Here is a 24,754-nt window from a genome sequence, read left to right as displayed (position 1 = left end):
TCAAATTCATAACTTTATTAACACTTCCATTCCTGTGTGACCTGATCCTGATAGGACCAGGTAGAGTTCAGGTGGGGTTGTAAGGTAATGCTCAGGTTATAGGACGGATATGGAACCCAATATGTGTGTGCAATATGGTATGTGATATATGGGAGCTGCAATGTATGTGTGAATGTCACATAAAGGGAGAATCACACTTCCTAAAACATAGAAAGTCAAAAGTTAGTCTCAGTTCTTTTTTTCTATGTATCTACTTGAACTTAGTCACTTGCTGAATTTTCATGTGAATTTAAATAAACAAATAAGACTTTATTTGTACTTGGTAGAAAGTTCCAGTCTCTTCTTTCCAGAGAAAACTTTGCCATTAGGTCTGTATGAATAATTAATTTTTCTCTTTACTTGCTGAACTAAAAAATCTAAAAAATATTTCAGATTGGCTCAAAGTGAAAAATTTTTGTTTATCCCACTGTAATGAAAAATCCAAATGTAATGCAAATAAAATATTGTTTCTGCTTAAATTAAACATTTTAAGAACCAAAATACTTAATGTCTTATAATTGGGTTTTTTTAATCCTCTCTTTAACATTGAGTTATTAAATTCAGATACATTTTAAAAGAAAACAATTCTTTTGAAAAGAAAAGCCAAACCATTTTGTTAAAAAAATACTCAGACAAAACATTTAAATATTTTCAAGGCTTTTATGTCCCTCTCTGCTATCACCCCAGCTACATTTTCCAGCTAATAATCTACTGCCTGTTTTTTTTAGGTTGGTTTACAGGTGATTCCTTTAACTGTCATGGTCATTTTCTGATGGTTGCTTATTGTGATGTGATATGTTCTGCAAAGTTTTCAGAGAAATGTGATGCATACATCTTATGCACCTGAAAAATAAATATGGATAAATACATGTGAGTGCCCTTCCTTACTTATCCATGGTTGGTATAGGCTGCTGGTTAGAGTTGTTTTAATCTTGAAGATCTGTATTTTCCACAGGGTAAATGGACCTTTAGGCTTGGTTTTCAGGGCTTGGAAGGGAATCAGACCAGCACTGTGTTATCTTGTTCTTTGTCTCCACTACATTTCAGGTCTCCATTTACATTAGTTGACTTTGGGAAGCGTGAAGTGCTTGAAAGAATTAGAGAAGGCAGAAGAAGAGGAATCTGAAGCATGTATTGAGTAAGAGAGGTTGCCTGAGGAGAGAGATTTTGGAGCTTGTTTTGTTTACGGACAACTGCATCACAGATTTCATTTGAATGGGCTGGTGTTCATAAACCTGTGTAGCCTGGAATCCAGAGCCCATTTGAATGGGTCTGAATTTCAGTGCAAATGTTTTACCCAGCTGTTAAGATAACACTTCAAGAGTTAGTGGCAAAATGAATTTTTATTTTTATTTGTAAAGGTCTAATTAAAATTGACAAACACACTTAAAACTCCAGATGGGCTCAAGCTGAAGAGTGTGTGAAGTCTTTCCAAGTTCAGGCAGGTTGGGCTCCAAACCTTCTCCTGCTGTTCTGGCTTTTGGTTGCTTTTAAATTCCTCTTTGGTCCTTTAGTATGTCTTGTATGAATCTAAGATTGTGGGAACAACCGGTCACAAGGGATTTCCAATTGTTTGGGTGGATATTTCATGAGAACTCACTCTTTTCTCAACTTGAACCCTGACTCCTAAGCCAAACCCACTATCTATAGATGCCAAAAGGCTTTCTTCTTAGCTCACACCTCCAGCTAGGACAAGTTGAATTCCACTAAATTTTCCAGTATCCAACCAAAATATATCTCTTTTCAGACACTTCACTTGAATCATTTCACAGTGAGCCATGTCAGCTCTCAACCCCAGTGTGGTGCTCTTTCTATTTTTGGGTAGACTAGAAAGATTATTATTGTTATACACTTACAACGCCATTCAAAATGCAACTCTTTATGCTATAGGATTGGCAATCTTCTGAGTGCTGCCTTTCTTATTGAACAGTATTGGAGCAGTATTTAAAATCTGGTCCAGTAGCCAGAAAGACTATAACTTATGGAGTGACACACATAAAAGCTTTTTTTTTAATCTCAGTATTCCTCATTTGACAAGTGTTTATCTAGACAGTGTGTAGTCAAAATGCACATTGTCATTTTCTGCAACCCCAAGTATTTGATGTGTCAAAATTCCCGTGAAAATAGATAAACAAAATCTGAAATTTCCAGATGGACAGCTGTACTGCAAGTAATCTACCCCTGATTCCAGTTTGAAATGTTTTAAATCACTTGTTACAATACAAGCACATGTCTCAAAATATTAGGACTTGTATCACAGCAGACTTGCTGTAATCATGAAAGTAAGCTTAGTGTCTAGTCAGATACGTTATGTATTTTGGTTTTGGTGGATCTGATTTTATATAGTCCTCCACATTGTCTTAGATGCTTTGCCAGATGAAAACAGTACAAAATGTTTCCTGATGAACCCAACAGGCAGATAGACCAAAACTGTCCTTGGCAGTGGGAGACTGATGTATTCATGTTCTGGCGAAATGGGGAAGAATGCTGTTGAGTACATTTCCTGTGACTTATCTTCTAAACTTCTTACACTTTTCCATGAGTACATTAAAAGCATCCTGAACGCCCAAAGCTTGATTTTTCAGGGAAAGTTGTATGCACCATCCAGTTGTTTTCTTTGTGATTTTGTGTAACTCGAAGTGCAGTCTGAAGTTAAGTATGACAGTTGCAGCTCTGTATGTGGTTTGAAAGATGTGGTTTACAGATAAAGCCTCATGAGTGGTCCTTAAAGTATAGATGCCTGGAATTGGCAAGTCTAATCAATTTATGAATCTTTTTTCCTTCCTCCTTCATTCCTATCCAACTGTGTATCTCACATGTGCCTACTTAGTATAAATGCAGAAATACACATGTAAGGTGCAAGTTCCATATTAACTCTTTCCAAATCAATTACACAGCTTTGTAACTCCCCTCATTACCTAGAATGGTCAAGCTATTTTTTGTCTAGGCTGGAGAGGAAGTTTATATGAAGATGACAATTTTGATTTTAACTGAGGTCAGAAAGGCATAGAGGCAAGCATTGAGATTCTGACACTAGCTGTGAAATTTCATTTTCTTATATAATTTTGTATTTTGCTGATGAAAATATTATGCAAATAGTTACTTGAATTTTAAATAATATTTTTCGTATTTCCTTTGAACTCGAGCCTCAGTTTTCTTATGGTTATGTCAGTTTTACATAGTTTTCTTTGCTGATTTTAGTCCTCATATATGGAGTACAAAGGAAGACTCATATTCCAAGTGGAAGGGAAGAGAATTATATTACACTGGAGCCTCAATCCATAACTCATCTCTTGTCCTGGTACAGCAACAGCTACTATCCCTACAGTCAGGGAAAGCTGAAATATCCCCAAGCCCATCTGCCAAAATGAATAGCTGAAATTGAGAAAAAATTACTTTCTGACCCCATACTCACAAACAGTTAACTTATTTTCTGAAAAATGCAATTTTGATGGTGAAGTAATTGTTCTATCTTGCATAGCTACAGAAATTATTAGTGGTCATAAAATGATTCATTCATTTTAAAAGCCCACTGACTCATTGACAACTAGCAGCAGTACATTCCACAGGTCCACTGTAGATAAAACAAAAAAGTCTTTAGCATTTTTAAACTTTGCAACGTTTTGTGACAATAAGATATAAAACTTCACCCACACACAGAGTTGCATACAGTATTGGACTTGGCTTTGAGACAGAAGAGAAAGAAGCACATATTATGTAGTTCTCTATTACCTTTTACACATAGCCTAAAGTTAAAGCAAACACTTATTTTCATCTCTGCTTTCTAAATGTGACCCTTTTGTTTTAGTTAATGTTCATGTTTTGAACAGAGGATGGAAAGAGGAAAGAAAGGACTGAAAAAATGTAATTTGCACCATAAAAAGCCTGTGCTATTTGATACTGTTTGATGCTACACAGATTTGGTTCATATTCCCACATTTTCTGCAGTGTAGGTCTTGTGAATCTCATTAAATAAGGCACAAAAATATAAAAAACCCCAACATCTTGAACAATGTCTTCAACTGATATAAATCAGTAAAGCTTTGTACAGCGTGTAGAGAACTAAGCATTAAATATCTACTAAATTTCACTTATGTTAATTGTCCTGTGTAAGTAGTTTTGTATCTATTGATGAAAAGCTAGATCTCACATATGTTTAATGATTATATTTGGACGCTGAAGAAGGGAAGTAGTTTTACTGGTTCATTATCTTCAGTATTTTGCACTGAGGATGAACTGCACCATATAATCCTATTCCTAACTTCATTATCCATTGTCATTAGCCAATGAATTATCTTTTGCTCCTGCACTTTACTCAGGACACTCTTCCAAGACTTTATGTAGCTGATCGTAAGGAAAGTTGTTCTTTTTTCTTTCGTAAATTAATTCAGGCCACTTTATTCCCATCCCAACATGATCCTCTATTTAGTCCTCCAGCTCTTACCTCATGCTAGCACAATTCATAGAGACCAACCACATTTCTTTGTACTCCCACTTTTGTCTCTCCTCCCAGATTAGACCCTCAGTTTCCTACAAGGATGACTAGTCCTTCTTTCTACCTGTTCTGGTCTGAGTTCATCTTTGCACACAACATAACAGAAAGCACTATCTGCAGTTTATTGTTACCTTGTATAATGATATTTATACATCCCTATTTCTATTGGAAACATTTTGCTTTTGCTGCAGGCCAGTATCTTACTGCACTTTATCATTGTACTGGTGACTCATAGTAATCTTGTGATTAAGTTCTATGCCCAGGTCTTTTGCTTGATCTGTCATTTCCAGCTGACCAGAGCCTTTTTTGTAATGGTACTTATTAGTCACAGTACACTTGGTAAAGAAATATGTTGGCTATCACATTCAGGAATAAACGGGTCCTACCATATTTGGTAGCATGTTTTTTCCAATCCACATGTGGGAATTTTGTGTCCACACAATTGATACAATTTCTGATAGCCATTTTCTCTCCAATGAAATATTAATGAGATGAGATCCTCATCCAGGTTCAAACTTGACCCATTTGAGGCAATGGCAAACCTCTGACCCTAGTTCATTTTACAGCCCTTTATTCAAATTGATTTTGACCTTAAAAGCTTCAGTTTTATCCATGTTATTGCAAATTTTTACTTGCAGAAGTGGTATTTATTAAACTGTGGCAGTATTTTACTCCTGGTTTTATTTCTAGCTTTTAGAAGAGTATCATGTATTTCAATATCCACATTCCAATCGTGACTGATACTCCACCGTGTCTTGTTATGGCTCTACTATCTGATTTCATGTCTTGCTCTACTGGTTCCACTTCCTCTGGTTTGTAACCTTGCCACCTTTCATTGGTTTCCAAACAGCTAAATTGCCTTTCTGTTACCTTACCCACTTCAGCTTGGTAGTGTATAATCTTTTCAGTAACTGAACTATCTCCATGACTACTCCTATATTCTCTGCTTATACTTTTCCCTTTACTGCTTCTGCTGATTTTTTAAATTTTCTTTTTACTGAACCCTTTAAACTGCTTTTCTTTTGCTTGTATAGTAAAATCAGGTTTGGAGAGTTGAACATGACTCTTGTCAAGTCTTCTTTCTTGGGCCTCTTAGTTTAAAGCTCTTCTGAATGGTTATGCCAGTCTGAATCTTACAAAATCAGTCCTTCAGGTATTCATGTAGAGGCCATTTTAAGTGGCCATTTTCTCCAAATTGTTCCTTGTATATTTATTTTACTATATTATTTTATTTAGAGTATTTGTCAGGCCTGAATCATAACAACGTTTTTTTTTTCCCCTGTGGCAAGAGGTTAAATTATTTGTAGAAATATTATAATTTACCATAAAAGGGTGTAAACAACTGATTCCCTCCAGTTTAAGAAACAACTCCTGTAGAGAGTGTACAAAGTCAAGAATCTTGATTTGGCAGATGAGTTATTCAATGTAAATCTCATGTAGCCACAAAGCCATTTTGGCTGCCACTTCTCAGAAAGCTGCTTGTGGATGTAGAGTATATGCTGACAAATCTCCTTCCCATCACCCTGATCCAAAGAAATGTCCCTGCAGAAATACTTATAGAGAGACATAAAATCTTCAGCTGGCAATCCATTTTCTTTGGATGCCTGGATTTTTGCCAGGAAAGGCCATTTTTGATTCATCTGAGGGCAATATGTATTTGTCTTATTTCTGATTTCTTCAGACAGAGATGACGGCCTATTCCAGCTGACTGAACAGCTGGCTCATTCTGAACAGAGCTAGGTAATGCTTCTCTGTGGAGCAGATGTCATTAAACACTATCAGTACATTCCATGAAGTCTGCCAGATGTATTCTGTCTTAGTCAACAATTTTACATTTCATCTAAGGGGCTTGGGAAGGTATAGGGGGTCACCAAAGTAGGAATAAATTTGAAATAAAAGATTAAAGTGAAGTTTAGTTTCACCCCCTAAATCCAGGCAAGTCTCCAGAGACTTCTACTGTCCCAACTATCTGGAATATTTGGATGGCAGCCCTCCAGTTAAGCAGTTGCAAGAAGGGTTGCTGGCTTCAATAGATGTTACTTCTCTCCCAATGTTAGCAGTGGGTCATCAACTTTTAGAAGAATTCTGCAATAGAAGATTCTGGCACTTTATGATCACTTTTGACCCTCTGTCTTTAAAGAGTGGTTTGTTCGTACAAAACCTTGTGCTCACATTTGCAACTATTACCACTGATCACAGAGATTAGATTTCCTTATGTGCAAATTGCCAGTGCAGATCCAAGCTGAGCTCTTGTATCATGGATGACATTTGTACAGATTTTAGTTCTTGTATATTTGGAAGTTTTTACCTCCAGAATGCTGGAGAACATAAAATTCCTCTTCTTTCTGTGAAAAAAGTGGTGACTGGACATTTTCTACTGGTTTGTTTTTGTTTTTCTCCCCATCTACTAGCCCTCAGATGTGGCATTTTGGCAAATACAGGTGTATAATGCATGCTGATTCTTTTTTCTGCTAGAAAAGGGTTTCTGCCTTCAGAAAACTTGGCCCGATCTATTCATGGGCACTTTTGACAACCCTGCATGTTTTTTGTGTTGTTCCAATAGTCCACTTTGTTGGCCAAAATGACAGTGTTGACACTACATTGGCCAAAAGAACTCCTGCAGTTTCAATTGGCAGGGTTATTTTCCAGTTCTTTCCCTTGGTTATTGGGACATGTAGCTAACTTTATACAGCTTCCTTGTTTCGGCCAAAAGATGGGAGAGTGAAGTGTGTCCTCTTTACATACTGTTTATTTTACATTTGAAGAGTTCTTGATGTCCTACCTCAGTTCATAGTTTTAATAAGGAAGCTGTCAGATTGTATTTAACCTAATATTATTAGGTGAAAAGATATCAATACTTTAGTCCAAATGTCTTTATACATATTTTTCAATAACTTGTTTCACCACATCAGTTGTTCAGAATCTACAGACATAACACACATTGATTAGACATAATATGGTGTAATGAAAAGCTTGTTAGTTTTTAGCCCTAGTCAGTATGAGAAAACAACTCAAAAACCTTGAATATAATTTGTGTGGTTTTCACTTGTGTGTTTTTCTGTGCATATCTTCCTCTCTTACCTCCTCTTATTTTTTTTCTGTGGTGCTTTTTGTATAGTACTCTGGGAGCTTGAAAACAAATAGGTAGAGGGGAGGGGAAATAAATGGGGGAAAAAGAGTTCCTGCCTTGTATTGTTTTCCATGAAAAGTGGAGACTGGCCCCTTTTGATACAATCTTTTGATTTATTTTTTAATCTGTTTTCCTAGCAATTTTTCTTAATAGCTAGTTTGCTAGTTCCCTCCAGCTGAAACGCTGAAGGCAACAACTTTCATGCCCAGAGAAATCACTTGGCACTGAGAAATGACCAACTGCTTGTTAAAACAAGGACAGGTGAACACTACTGGAGCAGATCCATTGCTGTAACAATGAATTTTGGCTGATTATACTTTTAGGTTTTTTCTTCTATATTTATTTTTGTAATGATACCCTACATCTATATTTCGTGAAAGGCTCAACTCCCCCATCCTTGCCTTGTTTGTCTTACCTTCTAAAAGCTCTGCTTTCTTCACATTATGGTCACTTAATCCTGTAAATATTGTGTTATCATGACATAAATCTCACACATATAAACCGTTCCTGTTAATGTTAAAAAAATTAAATACAGCTAAACAAGTCAAAGGTGATTATTTAACTATCTGCAGAATAATAAATAAACAAACTACAGTATTTTGATATGAGAAGTTTATTTTACCTACAAGAAGGTGAACGTGAATGTTAGCTAAATTATATGATTGGAGAAGACCATGCATTCTCATTCATAAAAAAACCCAACAAACCCTCATTCATTCAATATCAAGCAGCTGGCATCATTGACAGTAGATTCCTTTTAAGGTCAAAATTATGTATCTTTCCCCTCTCCTACTTTTTAATGATATCTGGGATTTTGAAAGAACCTATGGGATTTAGCAAGAATTTCCCTTTAAAGGGCAGTTGGATTTGGGAGTCTAATTCTTCTAGGTTCTTTCAAAAATACAAGCTGTTATTAATAAACTATCATCTGATGCCTGCAACATTACATCAGACTTCAGTTTTTTTAAGTCCAGGAGACCATATGGGTAGTGTATTCTCAACCACTTCTAGTAATTTCTAGCTATCTTACCAAATATTTAACTAAATTTGTTTAGGAGTGAGAGCTCACCGGTACTTCGCCGTTCATTCTAGGAATTTAGGCAGAGAGGGAGCACTCATTATTTGTTGAACTACTTTATTGAACTACCAAGCACTGTAGTAATAATTTGATTTAACTGTAAAGGTATTCTTATCAAGAGAAATTTCATTGATCTCAGTATATCTAGTTCATATCTAAAGGATTAGGAAGAAAAAACTACATTGTAAGTAAATAGGAGTCATATCACCTCACTAGAAAGTGTTTCCCATAAGTAATTAGGAAATCATGATAGTTTTGGAGACATTAAAAAGTGTCCTCATAATTAAAGCTGTGCTAGTATGAAACCCTTATGAAATCCTGTTTTAAGCCCCTCATATCACTTTTCTGTGCAAAACTGCTTTCACCAGGATGTGGCTAGATTTATTGTAGAGACAAAGCAGAAAGCGTTTCAAGAAAATCTGTTGAATAATTTTGCAGTTAAAACACGCTCAACAGTGTTTCAGCACTAATACTTCAAGTGTATGCTTTATGCTTTAGAAAGATGATTCTTGAAATAATTACTTAACAATGAAAATGAAAAAAAATCCTGACATTTTTTCTTAGGTTAGATCTCATGGGCAACAGTTGTGAATTCAGTGTCTTCTGTATAATATTACTGTGATCGAGGTAATTATTTTGTTGAGACAGGTCCTGCAAATGTTTCCTCACTGTGATGCCTGCCATATCCTAGATGCCTGCTGCCTCCTAGAATAAACATATGGCAGGAAAGCTGCTGGTGGAAATTTTGTTTTATATTCAGTGTAACAGGGTAACAATGGTAACAGTTGCCACTGTTCAAAGGGAAATGACTGATTCAAAACAAAACCTTAACCTGGCAACCTGTCAGAGGGAGACAAGCAGTGATGCCAGTCAAAACAGCAAAGGCTGTACTGTTCCTCCTCCCTCAGTCTTTCTCCTACTATGAAAGGCTGTATTATGTTTACAGTGTTTATTTTATCTCTGAAACTTTTGCTGATGCAGTGCTTCAGTGCTTTTTTATAGTCATTTCCTGCTCTTAGGTGGAATGCTTTAAGAAATTGTCAGTCTGTTTTGCCTGTTGCTGTTGTGCCTCTGTTGCACTTTGATGCCCGAGGTTTTACTGTCTGTTACTCAAAGCTTCTGCTTTGGCTGGAACTGGGAGAAGCTGCTCCAAGAGAAGGGTGGGATGTAACTGCACCACGTCAGGAACAGGTTAGAGAAGGAGCTGCGACAGCACAACAGCTTGCAGGGTAAACTCTGGCAAGGCATCTGACAACATCTGGCAGCATCTGGTGAGACATCTGACAAAAACCCTCTCATCCTCTCTAATGTACTAGGTCAAATGGGGACAGGCAGAGGTTTTGTATTGGGGCAGGGTGGGACTGCACGCCAGCAGCTGAGTTTTTGAGTAAGGCTTTCATAGTCCAGGAGTTGGGCACTCAGAGCCTGTTATGTGTCAGAAGGAGAACTAGCCAGGTGCTACCCTCGGGCACTCTAGGTTTGAGTCTGAGGAGCAGCTGACCAATACCATACTCTATAGTCTAAGAGCGGAGCAGCAACATGAAAATCAATAGCTCTTGTGTAGATGGTGAGTCATCTCATGATGATATTACTTGCCGTGTGTAGACTGGATAATGCCTTTACTTCCGAGTTGATCCTGGACTGGAGCAGTCAGCTGCTGTCACCCAAAGAGCATCCTGCACTGCAGTGTGCTTGTTATAACACACTTCAGCAGTGACTATAGCCCAGAGCAGGAGATTAGAAAGAGATGAGCACTGGTCAGATTGTCAACCATTATCTCTCAAAAAAAAAGGTTTTCCACATTTGTAAGAGCACTAAGCAAACTGATTACCCAAAGCGAATCATAGATACTATGTGTGTTCATTGAAATCAACAGTTCCCAAATAACCTCAAGCCAGGAAGAAACTGAGCCAAAATGCATGTAAATCAAAAGGCCTGACCTTCCCCACCACCACCACCTCCCATACCTTGGTGAGTGACTTTGGCTGAGAACGAAGCAGAGAAACATTGGCATTTCCTCTGTCAAAATATTATTCTGCCCCCATGGATGTAGACAGTCTTTTCAAAATGTATTTCATTTTTATCTGCAAAACAACAAGAAAATTTCTCCACAAGAGGAAACTTTAAAATCAGCTATTAAGAAAAACAGCTTATTTTAACCAGACTATTTACAAATCCAAACAGATCTGCTTGGCCAGAACACCAAGATGGAGACAAATAAATATTTCTCAGACAGCTGCAGGGTTACATAGTTAATATCCTTTATGCCTTATTGGTGAGTTTTGGCGTGTCTTTTGCTCCTGCTGTTATCTTCCTGTCTCATGCATTTGCTTGCTACAGACTGACCATAAACCTGGACAGTCTGTGTAATGGAAGGACAGGAGGAAGATTGCTAGATGTAATCATAGTTGTAGCAGAGAGTAAAAGACTGTTTAAACCCTAGTAGGGTACCTCCCTGATGTAGAAACACAGCCTCTTGTGAAGCTTACTGCGTTAAGATGGAAGGGAATCAGCCAGTGGTGCAAGGCTATCATCTGAAGTTGTCCACAGCTCTCTTGTTAAAAGCATTTCCCACTTTTCATTTCATAGACAAAGGACAAGGTCTGATGCCACCTGATGATACAGACCAAGAAAAACTTTAAGTCATTGCAGCTGTACTGATTTTAACCAGCTAGGGAACTGGCCATGAGTATTTGATGCGGCAGACTGAGACTGTGAGTGAAAGAGGTTATTTGCTGGAGAGCCAGTGTCTCCCTCTGCCTATCGCCATTGCATTCATTTCTCTTATTTAATTTTCAGCTGAAAACTTTTGCTTCATAACACAGTAATGCTGTGGTTACTTCCCCTACCAGCCTTCTTGCACCCACCTTAAGGGGGCCTGTTTCCCTATGTCAGCTTTATTCTAACAGCTAGAAAGGCTTTTCCTAACATCTAATCTAAGTTTTCTGTCACACATGAAGCTGATTACTTCTTGCCACCCTTTGATGGAAACAGGATAAGTGATGACTTCAAAATTTTTAAAGTCAACATTGGCTGATGTTTATCATTCTGTCTTCAGTCTTCAGACCTATCAGTCTGTTTTTTCCTTATAGGTCACATTTTATAAATTTCCCCTTGTTTTTTGTCCTCCTCAGGACTCTTTCCAGTTTACCAGATCTTTCTTAAAATCAAGAAGCAAAAATAGATGTAGCAGGGGCTTTACCAGTCATTAGTAGAGTGGGATAATTTCCTTCCATGTTTTATGTAGTGCTTTCTTTTTAATAAACACAGAATTATATTATTCTGTTTTGAAACCTTCATCTGCAGTTGACTCATATTCAGTCTGTGATCCAACTTACTCAGTCCATGATCCAACTTACCCGGTCTTTTCCTTTCCAGCTTTCCCTTGCTGATACTGTATATTTGATTTTCTCTTCTAATGCAGAACTTTGGACTTTATAAAATTTCATCTAAATGATTTCATTCCTCCCCTCCCCCCGTTAATTTATCACAACTACTTTGAATCTTCTTTTTCAAATTGCTTGCAGTCTCTTCCATTTCTGTGCTTTGCCCAGGTTTTAGGACTATTTCCTGTTCCACCAAGTTATTAATCACTTCAGCTGTGCTGACACCTTCTCAAGCATATTCTTCTGGTTTGAAAATGAGCCAATGGCAGACATTTTTTTCCACACAGTTGTATACCTATCTTATAGCAATATTATCTAGATAATATTCCACTAGTTTTCTTGGTGAATAAATTGTTTTTGAGAGAATATTAGTAATTTTTATGTTTATTTCCCTACCTTTATCCTCGTTTAATATTTTTTTCTTGAGTACAGCTACTCTAAAATATTTAAAAATTGTTCTTGTTATTTTACTCATCCACTTTCCAAGCATCTTCAGCTCCCTCTATCAAATTCTCCAGTTAGCAGTTAATCCAGTTCAACTATAACACAATTCCTTATCTGGTGAATAAGGCTCATGGTTGGTGTTTGTTCTTTACACACTGACAAGCCAAGGGAACACTTTGTACAAAATGCAGTGTGTTGCTTCTAATAGTATGTGCCTGTCTGTCACAGTATCTTTCCTGTACTCATTCAATTAGGACTATATCATTTTGGCTGGTTTACAATATTTTTTTTAATTGCATTTCCTTCATCTGATGTTTTTCGTGGCTGACTTTCTGTTCCTTCAAGCCTAGCACTTGAACCCCTTGTTTTTAAAATGGCCTCTGTAGATTGAAATGTTTAGACTTACATATTTATTAGAATACCCTTTGATTTTCCTTGATATAAACTGGCTTAAAATATTTCAGGATTTATTTATTGATTTATTTATTTGTCTATCTACTTATTTATTTAATTTAGTCACCTCAGATAACATGGTGCTGATACTGTATTTCTTCCCTAGCAACAGCAGTTTCAGATTTTAGTAAAGTTCCACAAGAAAGGTGTGATATTAAAATATGTTTAATACCAAGCAGTCTATCTATTTTTAAATTTTATAGATCTTACTTTTCCTGGTTCCATTTAAGCTGGTTTCATAAACAGCCATTGACTTCAATAGTGCTAGAGTATTTTCCAGTTTTTAGATACATCTAGTAATTATTGTGGTACTTTTGTAAAGTAAGGCATTACTGTTTAAGGATTTGAATAACAGATAGGGCTGTTAATATAATTACATTCATGCACAGATGCTGTAATGGATAGCATTTTTTTTGGCTCCTAATTTTAATGAAACTTCTGATGCATCGAAAAATACTTCCACAGTGGTTGCATTAATAACTCAGTGCAAATGTACTTGGACATTAGACAGTGCTCTCTGTTGGGTCATTTTGTTCTATATCATGTCTTCCTCAAATAAGATTTGATGAGAAAGACCTTCATACTATAGTGAAAATAAAGCCACTGTCCAGTATGTGTTCTAGTTTTGTTAAACACTGGCTTTCAAGAAACACTATATTATATTAATGGTATGATATTGTATGAAATGAAATTTGCTTAGTCAGTTGAAAGCAAGCTGTGTAGCAGACATTAGAAGTCATGAATCAAGTTAGTCTCAATATAAATATGAGGGTATTTCTCATAAAAATGTATTATTATTTAGTTTTACTTGCATTCTGGTTTCTAATTCTTTAAAATCCATTCTCTTCATGTTGTGAAGCTTGTTTCACAGTTGTGAAAACTAGAGATTTAGTTATTTTAAATGAAGTTTCCTACTCTTTAGTAATGACAGGACTCTTAAGAATTGGAGATTGAAGGAAAACATGAAATGTTTGTGAATCATTCCATGACCATAATAGTTTCTTCAGTTATTATCTCATTGTTAAATCTCCTGGTAGGAAATACTTGCATTTTCTGAAACTAATACCTATTTGGTCTTTGTGTTTTACTTTTGTGCCTGCAACTCAGACTTTATTGGATTTTGAACAGTCTTTATATCCCTCGAATAAAATAAGGTTTAGGCAAAATTAAATGAATCATATTTGTGAGTTATATCAGGCACCATATAAGTAAGGGCTCACTCCTGTTTAAAATACTATAAATTTTTAATAATGTGGTATGGTTTGAAAAATAATGCTTGTTTCCATAATCACTATTTATTGAGTTGGTTGAAATAGCTTTTTTTCCAGAAAAGTAATGTTATATCAGCTCTGTTGCAGATTCATCTGTACTGATTAATCTGATTCACTAGATGTACTTGAATAGGACCAAGGAATTAAAAGAGTTAATATTACAAGATCCTTTGTGTCATCGTTTTTAAAGTAACTCAGTCTCAGACTGCAATCAAAATTAGAGACTTCTACTTGCAACTTTGCATATAAGTTTTCAAAAATATTATGCCTATAATATTTATACTCTGTAATAAATATCTCCTTCTTAAAAAATTTATAATACCCTTTTCTGTCCAGAACAGCCTATTATTTCAATGGTGTCATATCACTTGTTTTTTTAAGCTGCCTTAATTGTTTTTATTTTAAGATGTATTGTTAGGTTAAGTGGTTTCTTCAGACTACATTTATTTTCTTTGATATGTGACATTACCCTAATGATAGCCTCTATGTTGAGGTCCTATGTTTGACTAAGTGATTTTGCTGAAACTGAAAGCTAAGATCAGACAAGGTTGCTTCTCAAGTCATAATTCTAGTAATTGAGTCTGTTTGTGTGATATGTATTGGCAGAACAGAATGAGTAATTTTGCAATGAATAATTTATTTGGTAAATGTAGAGTCTCATTTTACTTCAGTGTGTTATAAGAACAAAGCAGTTACTTTGAATTATTCATTATTCATATTTAACAAATTTTTATAATCAGAAACTGACTCTAAAATTGATTGATATTGATAATTTCCCTGGGAATATTGACTCAGATAAATGTGAAACTGGAGTTTAACTCTAACTGGTAAACTTATGGTACACAGTAAACACAGTTTCTGCTACCAAATTGGATAAACTTTTTAGTGCCTGGCACTGTTGTTCATCATGTAATTTTAAAATATGGTTCCTATGAATACTTCTGCATCAGTTCAAAAGCTCACTTACATATAATATTTGTACCATATGATTGCTTGAGTGTTCATGGAAAGAACATATACACAAGATTTGAGCATATTCAAGGTGAATTTGTTTAAAAATATGTGTGAAGGGGAAGAAACTATCAAGTTTATATTATTTGACTGAGCTTATAAATTATGTAACTTATAGTTTCATCCTGTTCCAATTCAAATCTACTCACTTCAGTGGAGGAAAGCTTTGTACCAAGTGCAGAACTGATTGGGAATGTGGAAAGGTCTGACGCAGCTTTCTGCTCTCCAAGTAGATGCAATACTGGCTGAACCTCTTGGCCTTGGTTCTTCCCCTCAGTCCCACTGCTTTGTGCTGCATCAGTGGAAAACTGTCTGTCTGAGAGTTATCCTGGGTGAGGCATCCCTGTAGCAGGTCTGTGCTTCTCTTTGCATGGTCTGCAGCTTATGGAGGTTAATTAAAAATCTTGGTGTCCCCAGAATTGGACAGTATTTTATTGGAACTGCTAGGATTTGTCTCCTATTGTAGGGGAATAACCCACCTTGGAAAGAAGAGGTATTGTCTATGTTTGATTAGCATGAATCTAAACTCCTTTTTGATCAAGCATTGCTTATGTAGTGTTTGATGTTTTAATGTTCAATCTAAGCTTAAAGGCAGGATATCTTGGCCATCGGTGTTATCCATTTAATCAAGGACAAACGTTCCTTTTGAAAGAAACTAAAGGAGATTTGGCGAGAGAAAATAGCCTTGAATTGTCCTTAGGTGACACAGGACCACATATGGATAAAAAGGGTTATGGTACTTCATCCATGAAGACCACCAGAGACTACCAAGGATCCCTGATGAGAGGAAAATGCACGGAAGGATCTGAAATGGAGCCAAGAGAAGTGACTTAATGCCATTATGCAACCTGTGTAGATTAGAATGAATATGTATTAGATAGGCAGAATATGTATGAATTTATTGTATAAATATAACGAAGAAGCTGGCTTCGGTGTGCTTGATTTGTGGAAAACCACTGAGCACCCAGGTTTGTGCAACCCTGAAATAAATAAGGAATGTCTCTCCTGAGTGTGTGATTATTGACTCATTGCACAGCGGGAGAATCTACTTTTCAGACAACACCATGATGACATATAAAAATGAGATCTGTGCTTCCATCTTTTGCCTGCAGTTTACCAGAAGAAGGTGTGAAGGTTTAAGGTCATGACAACATCTTCCGGTCCTGCCAGAAAGACAATAGAGGCATGAATTTTTGTCCCCGGCAATTGGTTTGCTGCAATTGGCTGAGAGGGTTTTTTTTTTATCATGGTATTTGCTTTCTGAAGTGAACATTGTATATACCAGATAAAAACAAATGTTCTTAAAATAGAAATTGCTATCAGGAAAAGTTAAAAGTGCAATTCAGTCTTCAGCTATTCAGATACACGTCAAATGAGAAGCTCTTCAGAACTTAGTGAATAGAAAACAGTACGTGCAGGATCTCTAAAATGTTATGCTAGAAATAATATTCCTGAGGAAAAGAATAGATTTCCATCTAAACACATAATGTGTTGCTGCACCTTTTCTTAGTATTAATGGGAACTGATTCCAACAATAAAAAAAAAAGGGGGGTAATCTTTGGGGTCATTGCAGGTTTATTTAGGGTGAGACAGACATACTAAAGCCCAATGAAAACTTCAATTTTAATAAGGGAAAATAGCCAAACACATTTTTTTTGGTGGCTATTTTAAGAATTTCACCTGAGTTTTTCAAACCTCACCACCCCTTTCATTATTGTTAGTATCCTAATGAAAATGTGTTTTCAATCTCCGGCATTCCAAGATTGAAAGTAAATAATTCTGTCCTTGAACCATAGTGCAGATTAATTACTAGCTGGAAATTGTTCCTCTTGAACAGAGAATATGAAAGTTTTTAACAAAGAGAATATTCATTAATCTTGTGAGATGTTTTTTTTGGAAGACTGGTATGTATTTCTGAGGGAAAAAAACAGTAACAAGCTTTAGACAGAGAGCCAAATTTTCTGTATACTTGTATATTGCATGTGTCCCAAACAAGATGTTATAATAGTTGTGTGTCCTTGTAATGTCAAGTGCAATGTCTGGCTACTATGAAGCAGAATATATTTGTTCTGAGATGTTAAAGCATTAAATGTGCATTCTTGGACTGACCTGAACAGTTTTGTTTTAAAAAGACACTTTAAAAAATGAATTGCTAACAATCTGAGGAAAATTCTTTAAAAAAAGACAATGGAAATATGCAATAAGTAGACAGACATATATCACTTTAAGGGCTGTATAATTAAAATCTGTGTGTTTTCTATCAGGAAGTTTATTCCATATAGGAGGTGGATGGGTAAAAATAGATGTAAGTATGGGTACCTTTATTACAGTTTCTTAGATTTTTTTACTCAGTGCATTTTAGTTGTGTTACTTCAGCATTAGGTGGAGTGATGAGGGTGGTGAGGCAGTGGAATAGGTTTCCCAGGGAAGCTGTGTATGCCCCATCCCTGTAAGTGCTCAGGGCCAGGTTGAATGGAGCTTTGAGCAACATGGTCTAGTGGAAGGTGTCCCTGCCCTTGGCAGGGTGGCTGGAACTAGATCATAGAATCATAGAATCGTATCCCTTCCAACCCAAACTGTTCTGTGATTCTATGATTCTGTGATGTCATCGCAGCTCCAGCTTACTTGCAACATGAGGAGTGTTGCTCCAGAAGCATACCAGCTCTGAGGGAATGCTCTGGTCCTCTTTAGCTTGCTTTGTCCTTTGAATTCATACAAGGCACTATGCCCTGTGTGTATTGTATGTGTTCTGCTTTGATCCATAGAGTATCTGAGTCTGTTGTAGGCTGTAGGTGGCAAGCTTCGTTCATAGCCTTTAATTTCAGAGCACTGTTTTGCTCTTAGGAATCCGTGGAGCAGTTTCTCATAGCAGCAAAAATTGTGAATTTTCCACAAATACTAATGAACTTTGGAGATGTAGACTAAAGAACTGAAATTTCCCACTGTTCATTTATCGATAGGATAAAATTAGATAAAGGTTCTCTGACAAAGAACATTTAGGAACTTGCAAAGTCTTCCTTGAAGAACTCTGAAGTTGGTACTTTGGACCAGATGAATACTAGAACATCATAGGTGGGGTAAATGAAGAAAGAAATAAATTTTCAGGGATACTAAAGACTGCAGATCATAAAGGCTAAAACTATGAGAAAGGAAAAATATCACATTAGGGAAGAATAAAGGTGCTAGAAAAACCAAAATAAGTAGGAAGATAAGGCAACATAATAAACTAAGATTTAATGAATTAATTTTCTGCTGACTTATGGCCACTAGAAGGGCTGTGCTTAGCACACCTTAGAACTCTGCATTTGCCATAGAAGTATTTTTTGTGTGGCTGCGTACCCAATGCAACAGGTACTTGGTCGATACTTGGACTAGAGCTAACAGCAGAGTTCAGGTTCATGGTTGATAGGAGAGCAGTGTGAGGGCAGGAGTGTTTGTGGTCACTACCATCAAATGGTCGCAAGAACCAAGCCCACATACTTAACATTTACTGCCAGGTAATGCTGAGTTAATGGGAGCAAATGCTTGAAATGAATTTCTTGCTGCCATCTTGTGTCTAAAGGCAAAATGACAAGGAAATTTCTAGAGTTCCAAGTACTGATTTTACACTCAACATCAGGATATTCCTCTTATTCCTCTTAATACGAGAGTGTAGACAAGGGCCAGTCCTAATAAGAAAGTTTTAAAGGTTTGTCCTTGAGAAGAATGGGAAAGTGTAATTTAGCTTGTGCAAGAGATTCTGTGAATTTTCAGTGAGAAGTACTCAGTAGAATGGCAGCTAAGGTGTTAAAAGTTGGTCTCCCTAAGCCTATTACCAGCAGAGAGTTTTATGAGGTGCCAGAAAAAATGCTAATAATACCACTTCCATGGTAGACAAGGTGGAGCCTGTGCTTGCAATATTGGTCTGCCTATTAACTTTCTCCATGAACTCAGACATAGTACACCTTCTAGCAGTTTTTTACCATGCTCCAGAAAGATCCCAAAGAGCTGTTGCCCTGTTGTATATAATTTAATAGGAAAAACGTTGTAGCCTACAATAGGGTACTTCACAGTGTGATCTGACTAACTTAGATGAAGATAATATTACCTGTTATATAAGTTTTAAATTCATTTCCTTCACAGTCCTCTTCTTCAATCCACCTGTTCTTGCTTGTGAACCTTTTCTTCCCTGTGCTTCCATTCTTAAATCCTGCAAATACCATACAATCTTTAACTCTTCCCCTTCTCAGCTGAACTGAAGCTTTTGTTTGATGGGAAGGGCTGTTACTCTGGGCTGCTCTACAGATAAGCAGTGCATTTTCCATTTGTTTTCAGAAGGCCAGCTATGAGAGACAGCAGAAGTTGACTGCTGCTGTAGCAGTTTTTGTGGCAGGAAGTGCTCTGAGTTGTTGCTTAATGCTTACTGCTAACTGTGATTATGATGACCCCACCCCATACATCCATTTACTGCAACAGCTTTATTGCAAACATCCGAAGAGGCTGTGACATCCATATTTACATTGTAATGAATGAAGACAGTGGTAGTAAGAAAATGATGAAGAAAGACAATGCAAAATCAGTTCACCTAGATAAGTGGGTTGAAGGGAAAAGATTTGCAAAGTAAAGGGATGATCTTGCACTGAGAACAACCCGCTGTGTTCTCTGGTCCATGAAACCTCCACATCTAGATCATTCAGTTCTATAACAAATGTTTGACTTTCTTTCCAAGCTGTACCTGACTCATCATGAGTTTGTTTGCCAGTGGGGTATGGCCGTGTCTTTTTGGGTTATTTTTTGAAGATCCACATTTATGCTCTCTGCACACCCAAACCTCTTCCATCTTTATCTAACAGAGTCAGTGCAGTGTGAGAAATTGGTACACATCTTCCTCCTCCCTGTCAAACACATAAACATCTTGGGGGTTCTTGGCTTGAAAAAAATGTTCTGTGATATTCAAAGTCAAGTCAGTCAATGGAACTTAATGTTTTTGGCTTAAATCAGTGATGACTGAGGTCTGTTGACTTTAATGAATTTATGTCTGCACAGAAGAGGGTTGGAATTATATAAGTGCAGAAAACATCTCTTCATTCTGTAGGCTCTGGAAATGTTGTTGGCGTAATCCACTGGAACAAACTACCCAGGAGAGAAGTGAATTCCCTCTCTCTTGACATTTCTAAATAAGACTAAATGCCTTTATGAAAGATATATTTTATTCAAACAGAAATGATATGGCTCAGTGCAAAAGTACCTGGATGAAGCTCTGTGGCCAGTGTTATACAGTATGATGTCTTTTTGGACCTCAAAAACTAGTGTTCTTCAAAGTTTTTTTGATTTTGTCTTCCTTTTTGCACTCTCATGTTGTTGGTTATATTTGTTGCTTCTTAACTATGACTGTAGAGTTTTGGGGAGCCAAAAGTCTTTCTGGAAAATTGCGTGCAGAAGGACTGTAGAGAAGCTAGTAAGTCTTTGAGGGCTACCTTCCTGCTGACAGTAATACTGAATACTTATTGACATATTGAGGCACTGAAATGAGAAGTCATTTTCAAAATAATGTGGAAGTCACTGTAACATGCTCAAGACATATTTAATTGTAGGTGAAATAGCAGACAATGTTCATTAGACATAGACCACCCTTAGAGTTCAGTGCTAGCATGGTTTGAGGTGACTTTCAAGTTCTACTTCTCAAAAGCTATGATTTGACCTTGTTTTTTTTCACTTTCAGTCACACATTACAGTTTCAGGTAATATTTGGTTCTGAATTTATAACTTATCCTTGCAACACTGAACTCTGATATTCGCATATTTTTTTGGAGATGAAAGTTAGCTGCTGGCACAGAAGAAAACAGCCTCCTGAAATAAATGTCTGGACTTAACATCCATCCTCAGACTGGATCAGTTTAGCATTGGCAAGAGTCCATTGGTAATCAAACTGCTAAGAAAAGAGTGATAGAGTTGCTACTTTTCTTGAGTTAAATAACTGAAACCAAGAGTTGGGCTCAGTCTTTGGTGCATCTGTATCAATCTGTAAATAGAGTTGGCTGTATTTCTAGAAGGAGTTATTTCAACAAATATACAGTTGGCTTTGCAAATCTAAATACAGTGTGAGGGGAAGGGAAGGGGAGACTACATTTCAACCGACCATTAGGAAAGAGGTTATGTCACATAGAATAGGGATAATTTAAATGCTCCAGAATTGCCCTAGCTATGGATACACTTTCTCATGAAAGATTGGAATTGAGTACAGCTAGAGACAGCTAGATGTCCCAGAGCATGCATTCTTCACTGATACCATTTCAGGATGATGAGGTAAAGGCTTTGCTAATGTAATGTTTAGATGTGCCCTCTTTCATGAGAGAGTGCAAAATCCTAAATGTTTGTGCTGAATTACAGGAGCTGTTATTACTGGATGTTAGTGTATCTCAGAAAAAACCCCAGTGACCTGGGAGGAACCGGAATATGCTAAACAACCATTTTTAAAAAACCAGTACTTAATAAAAGCAGTTTCCATAGGAACTCAAATACATGAGAACTGACGAGGTTTTTTAGGGACATTATGACTGGCATATAATAGCAATAATAGCTGTTCTTATATCATCCTTATGTATGCTGTGTGTGTTTTGTTTTCCTGATATTATTTTTCAGAATAATACCTGCACTGTATTTTTTTTAATTTCAGACATATCTCTTTTTGCCACCCCCTTAATTTTCTGTGAATTCATTCTTATTATTTACAGAAAATTTAGTTAAAAAGAAGTATGGACTGAAAAGTTTGGGATTTTCTTGGACCATTAAGGAGTCGTATTATTGCAGATTCCAGCTTGAATCCAGGCCAGGCCAGCAGAGGAAGTCTTTTAGAGCTGGTAAGAAAATGCCAGATGTGCTGATAAAAAATTGGATATGCGGATGGAACCAGGATCATCCTCCAGTACATTTTCTAATCACCTGTTATTTATCAAAGCCAGGGCCATGTGACGTAGTTTCAGTATCTGGTTCCTACTTATGGTGGATTGCTCCTGGTGTCCAGATTGTACTCAGTAAGCTGGCAATCACTCTTCAGCTTTGCAACCTTGTTAGCAGTCTCGTGTCTAAGTCCATGTACAAGCAGGATATCATTCTTTTGCATCTGTATTTCCATTCATCTGTTTTCCTTTCATTTGTTTCATTATTGCTCTACTCATTCTTGGGTAAGATAAAGTATTCTGTACTTATTAATGATACTGATTCCTTTGACGTTTCTGAGGCAGGCATGAGTGAAAAAGCCGTTACAGGTTGTCCAGCCTGCTAGGAGATGGACTGATCCAGGTTTTGTATTGGGAACTGCTCTGGAATTCAGCTTCTGAGACCTTCTGGTCCAGCTAAGCATCTGGCAAGGACAAGTGTCCCCATCTTGCCTGCCTACAATTTCTCTCACCCCTTAACTGTGCAGATGGTGCTACCTGGGGTATGTATACGTATTAGCCTCACATTTACTAATTAGTATATAGTGTGGTTTTCCTCAATGATGTATTTAAGGAATGCATGAGGATCACTTGTACATCTGCCCCTCCATAGCAGTACAGAAGGTACTATATTATTCTTCAGATAATGGAGCTGTATGTGCTCACAAAATTTGCAAAACAGTTCTTTGACAGAAGTGATTCTCAAAGATAATTCCAAAGTCCTTGTCTCCTAATGGTGTAGATTTCCACTGAGACTTCCCCTTAAAGAGAAATCATTTGGTTTGTCAGTGTGACAGACCCATTTAATAATAAAAGCCACTGGAAATAAACATAATGTATTTTATTGGTGTTTCTACACATTGAACTGTAGGGGGAGGTAAGGTCAGATGTTGAATATACAAGGCAACAATTGACAAAGTAATGTACAGCATTTGTTTGGTGTCCAGCCAAAGATTTGCAGTGCTTTTAAAACGGTAAAGTACATAGCAAATATTTGATGTGCCAAACCACAGAAGACAGTTCATGATGGTTATGGAGTGGAAGAGACTGTGAGTAGTCCCTGTAGTGTATTTACTATACTGTACATTTTGCACATGCTATTTATTATACTGCTAGTAATATGTTTGTAGTCCCTTTTTTCCCATAGTATATTATCGTGAACAGAGACCCAGTGGGAGAGTTTTACTTATTGTGAAATAGGAGTTGTGCTTCTTGCTGTCCCTTTCCTTCGGTAAAAATCAAGTTAGCATTTTCAGGAATGAACTATGCAGAAGTGTTTTATTACCATATAGAAGATAGTTCTGGAAACAAAATTAGATGCAACAACATTAAAAAAAAAAAACCAAAGCAAAAAAACCCAAACAAAAAACCAGCAGTGACACCCCAAACCCAGAGAGAATTGTGCTAATTAAGAAATCAGAGAAAGCTGATGTTTTAAACTTCTCCTATTCTCTGTTCATTTGCTTGCTTATTTCTCTATTCATTTTCCTACCACCACCAGCACCACCATTAATTTCTTTCGTATTGCCTTTTCTCATTCTGACATGTCTACACTTCAGTCTTCTGCTCTGATGAAGATATGATCTGGCTAGCTGCAAACTCACCAACTCACTTGCCAGGAGCAATGCAGACGCACCAAGCCAGAGCTCAGCATATGCCAGTCACCTCTGCAGGTGGGAATGTGACTTCTATGCTTCTGCTAATGCCTACACTGGGTGCTACATCACTGTGCTGTGTAGACATCTGAGAAAGGCTTTCTGGGGGGCTGTCAGTGTGTTTTGTTGTCACTTGGTATTTATTTTGTGTGGCCAGGCTCCCCGGAGCAGGGCTGAGTGCTTGCTGTATAAAGCTGACCCTCCATTTCAAAACTGCCTGTGAGAAATCCTGACTTTTACATCTGTTTTTTTCCTGTAACCTAGACTGGATGATCACTTAGGTTTTGTTCTGTTTTCACTTGCACTGGTAGACCTAAGCAAATCAGTTGGATTCCAATTCAGGGAAGCTTAATGTGTTTTTAATGTTACCCTCAAAAACAATTAAAACAAAAAAGTCGTTTGTCTAGAAGTGCCTGATTTGAGTTATTACAGAGATCTCTAATGTCTAAATGTGGATTAGTTTTCAGTACAAAAAGGTCCTACAAGACTGATACTTCTGTCCTTCAAGTACTTGGGCTGCTACTTTAAATCTCTGAGTGTCCTGTTTGAAGGTGGGACTCTCACTTGCTTAATGTTAAACATGTGCCTGAGTGTCACGCTGAAGTCTGCAACTTTATTCTCAGGGCATCTATGATTTACTGTGTGTGTTTGCCAGGCAACTTCAAACAATGCACCTTTATTCTGTTTACAGCAGCTATGGATCCATTTCTCTGTGTTTGTGGAAATCCACATTTGGCATTTTCAGAGATGCCTGAGCCAAGCTCAAACCTCAGTGTTTGGATATGGGGTGATGGTAGACACATGTCCTGTCAGTTCCACAGTTGTTATTTTTTAAATGTGTTTGGTTATACACTGGGCTTGTATAGTGAAAACAA

At 37.0% G+C, this 24,754-nt stretch overlaps 1 long non-coding RNA gene across 5 annotated transcripts in view; it reads left to right on the top strand.

The window, feature by feature from the left end:
* LOC135315036 (uncharacterized) overlaps window positions 1–24,539 on the top strand; it is a 142,592-nt gene extending 118,053 nt beyond the window's left edge. For 2 of the 5 annotated variants that reach the window (XR_010374478.1, XR_010374479.1), the window contains exon 8: window positions 22,021–24,539. This is a non-coding gene — a long non-coding RNA (uncharacterized LOC135315036). The remainder of the gene's footprint in view (window positions 1–22,020) is intronic. The other 3 variants (XR_010374480.1, XR_010374481.1, XR_010374482.1) reach the window with 3 other exon arrangements.
* The last annotated feature ends 215 nt before the right edge of the window (window positions 24,540–24,754 follow it).

The sequence above is a fragment of the Phalacrocorax carbo genome, chromosome 9, assembly GCF_963921805.1.
Source record: "Phalacrocorax carbo chromosome 9, bPhaCar2.1, whole genome shotgun sequence".
NCBI lineage: Eukaryota > Metazoa > Chordata > Aves > Suliformes > Phalacrocoracidae > Phalacrocorax > Phalacrocorax carbo.
Note: the sequence above shows the minus strand (reverse complement) of the source record. Positions and strands in the feature narration are given on the sequence as shown.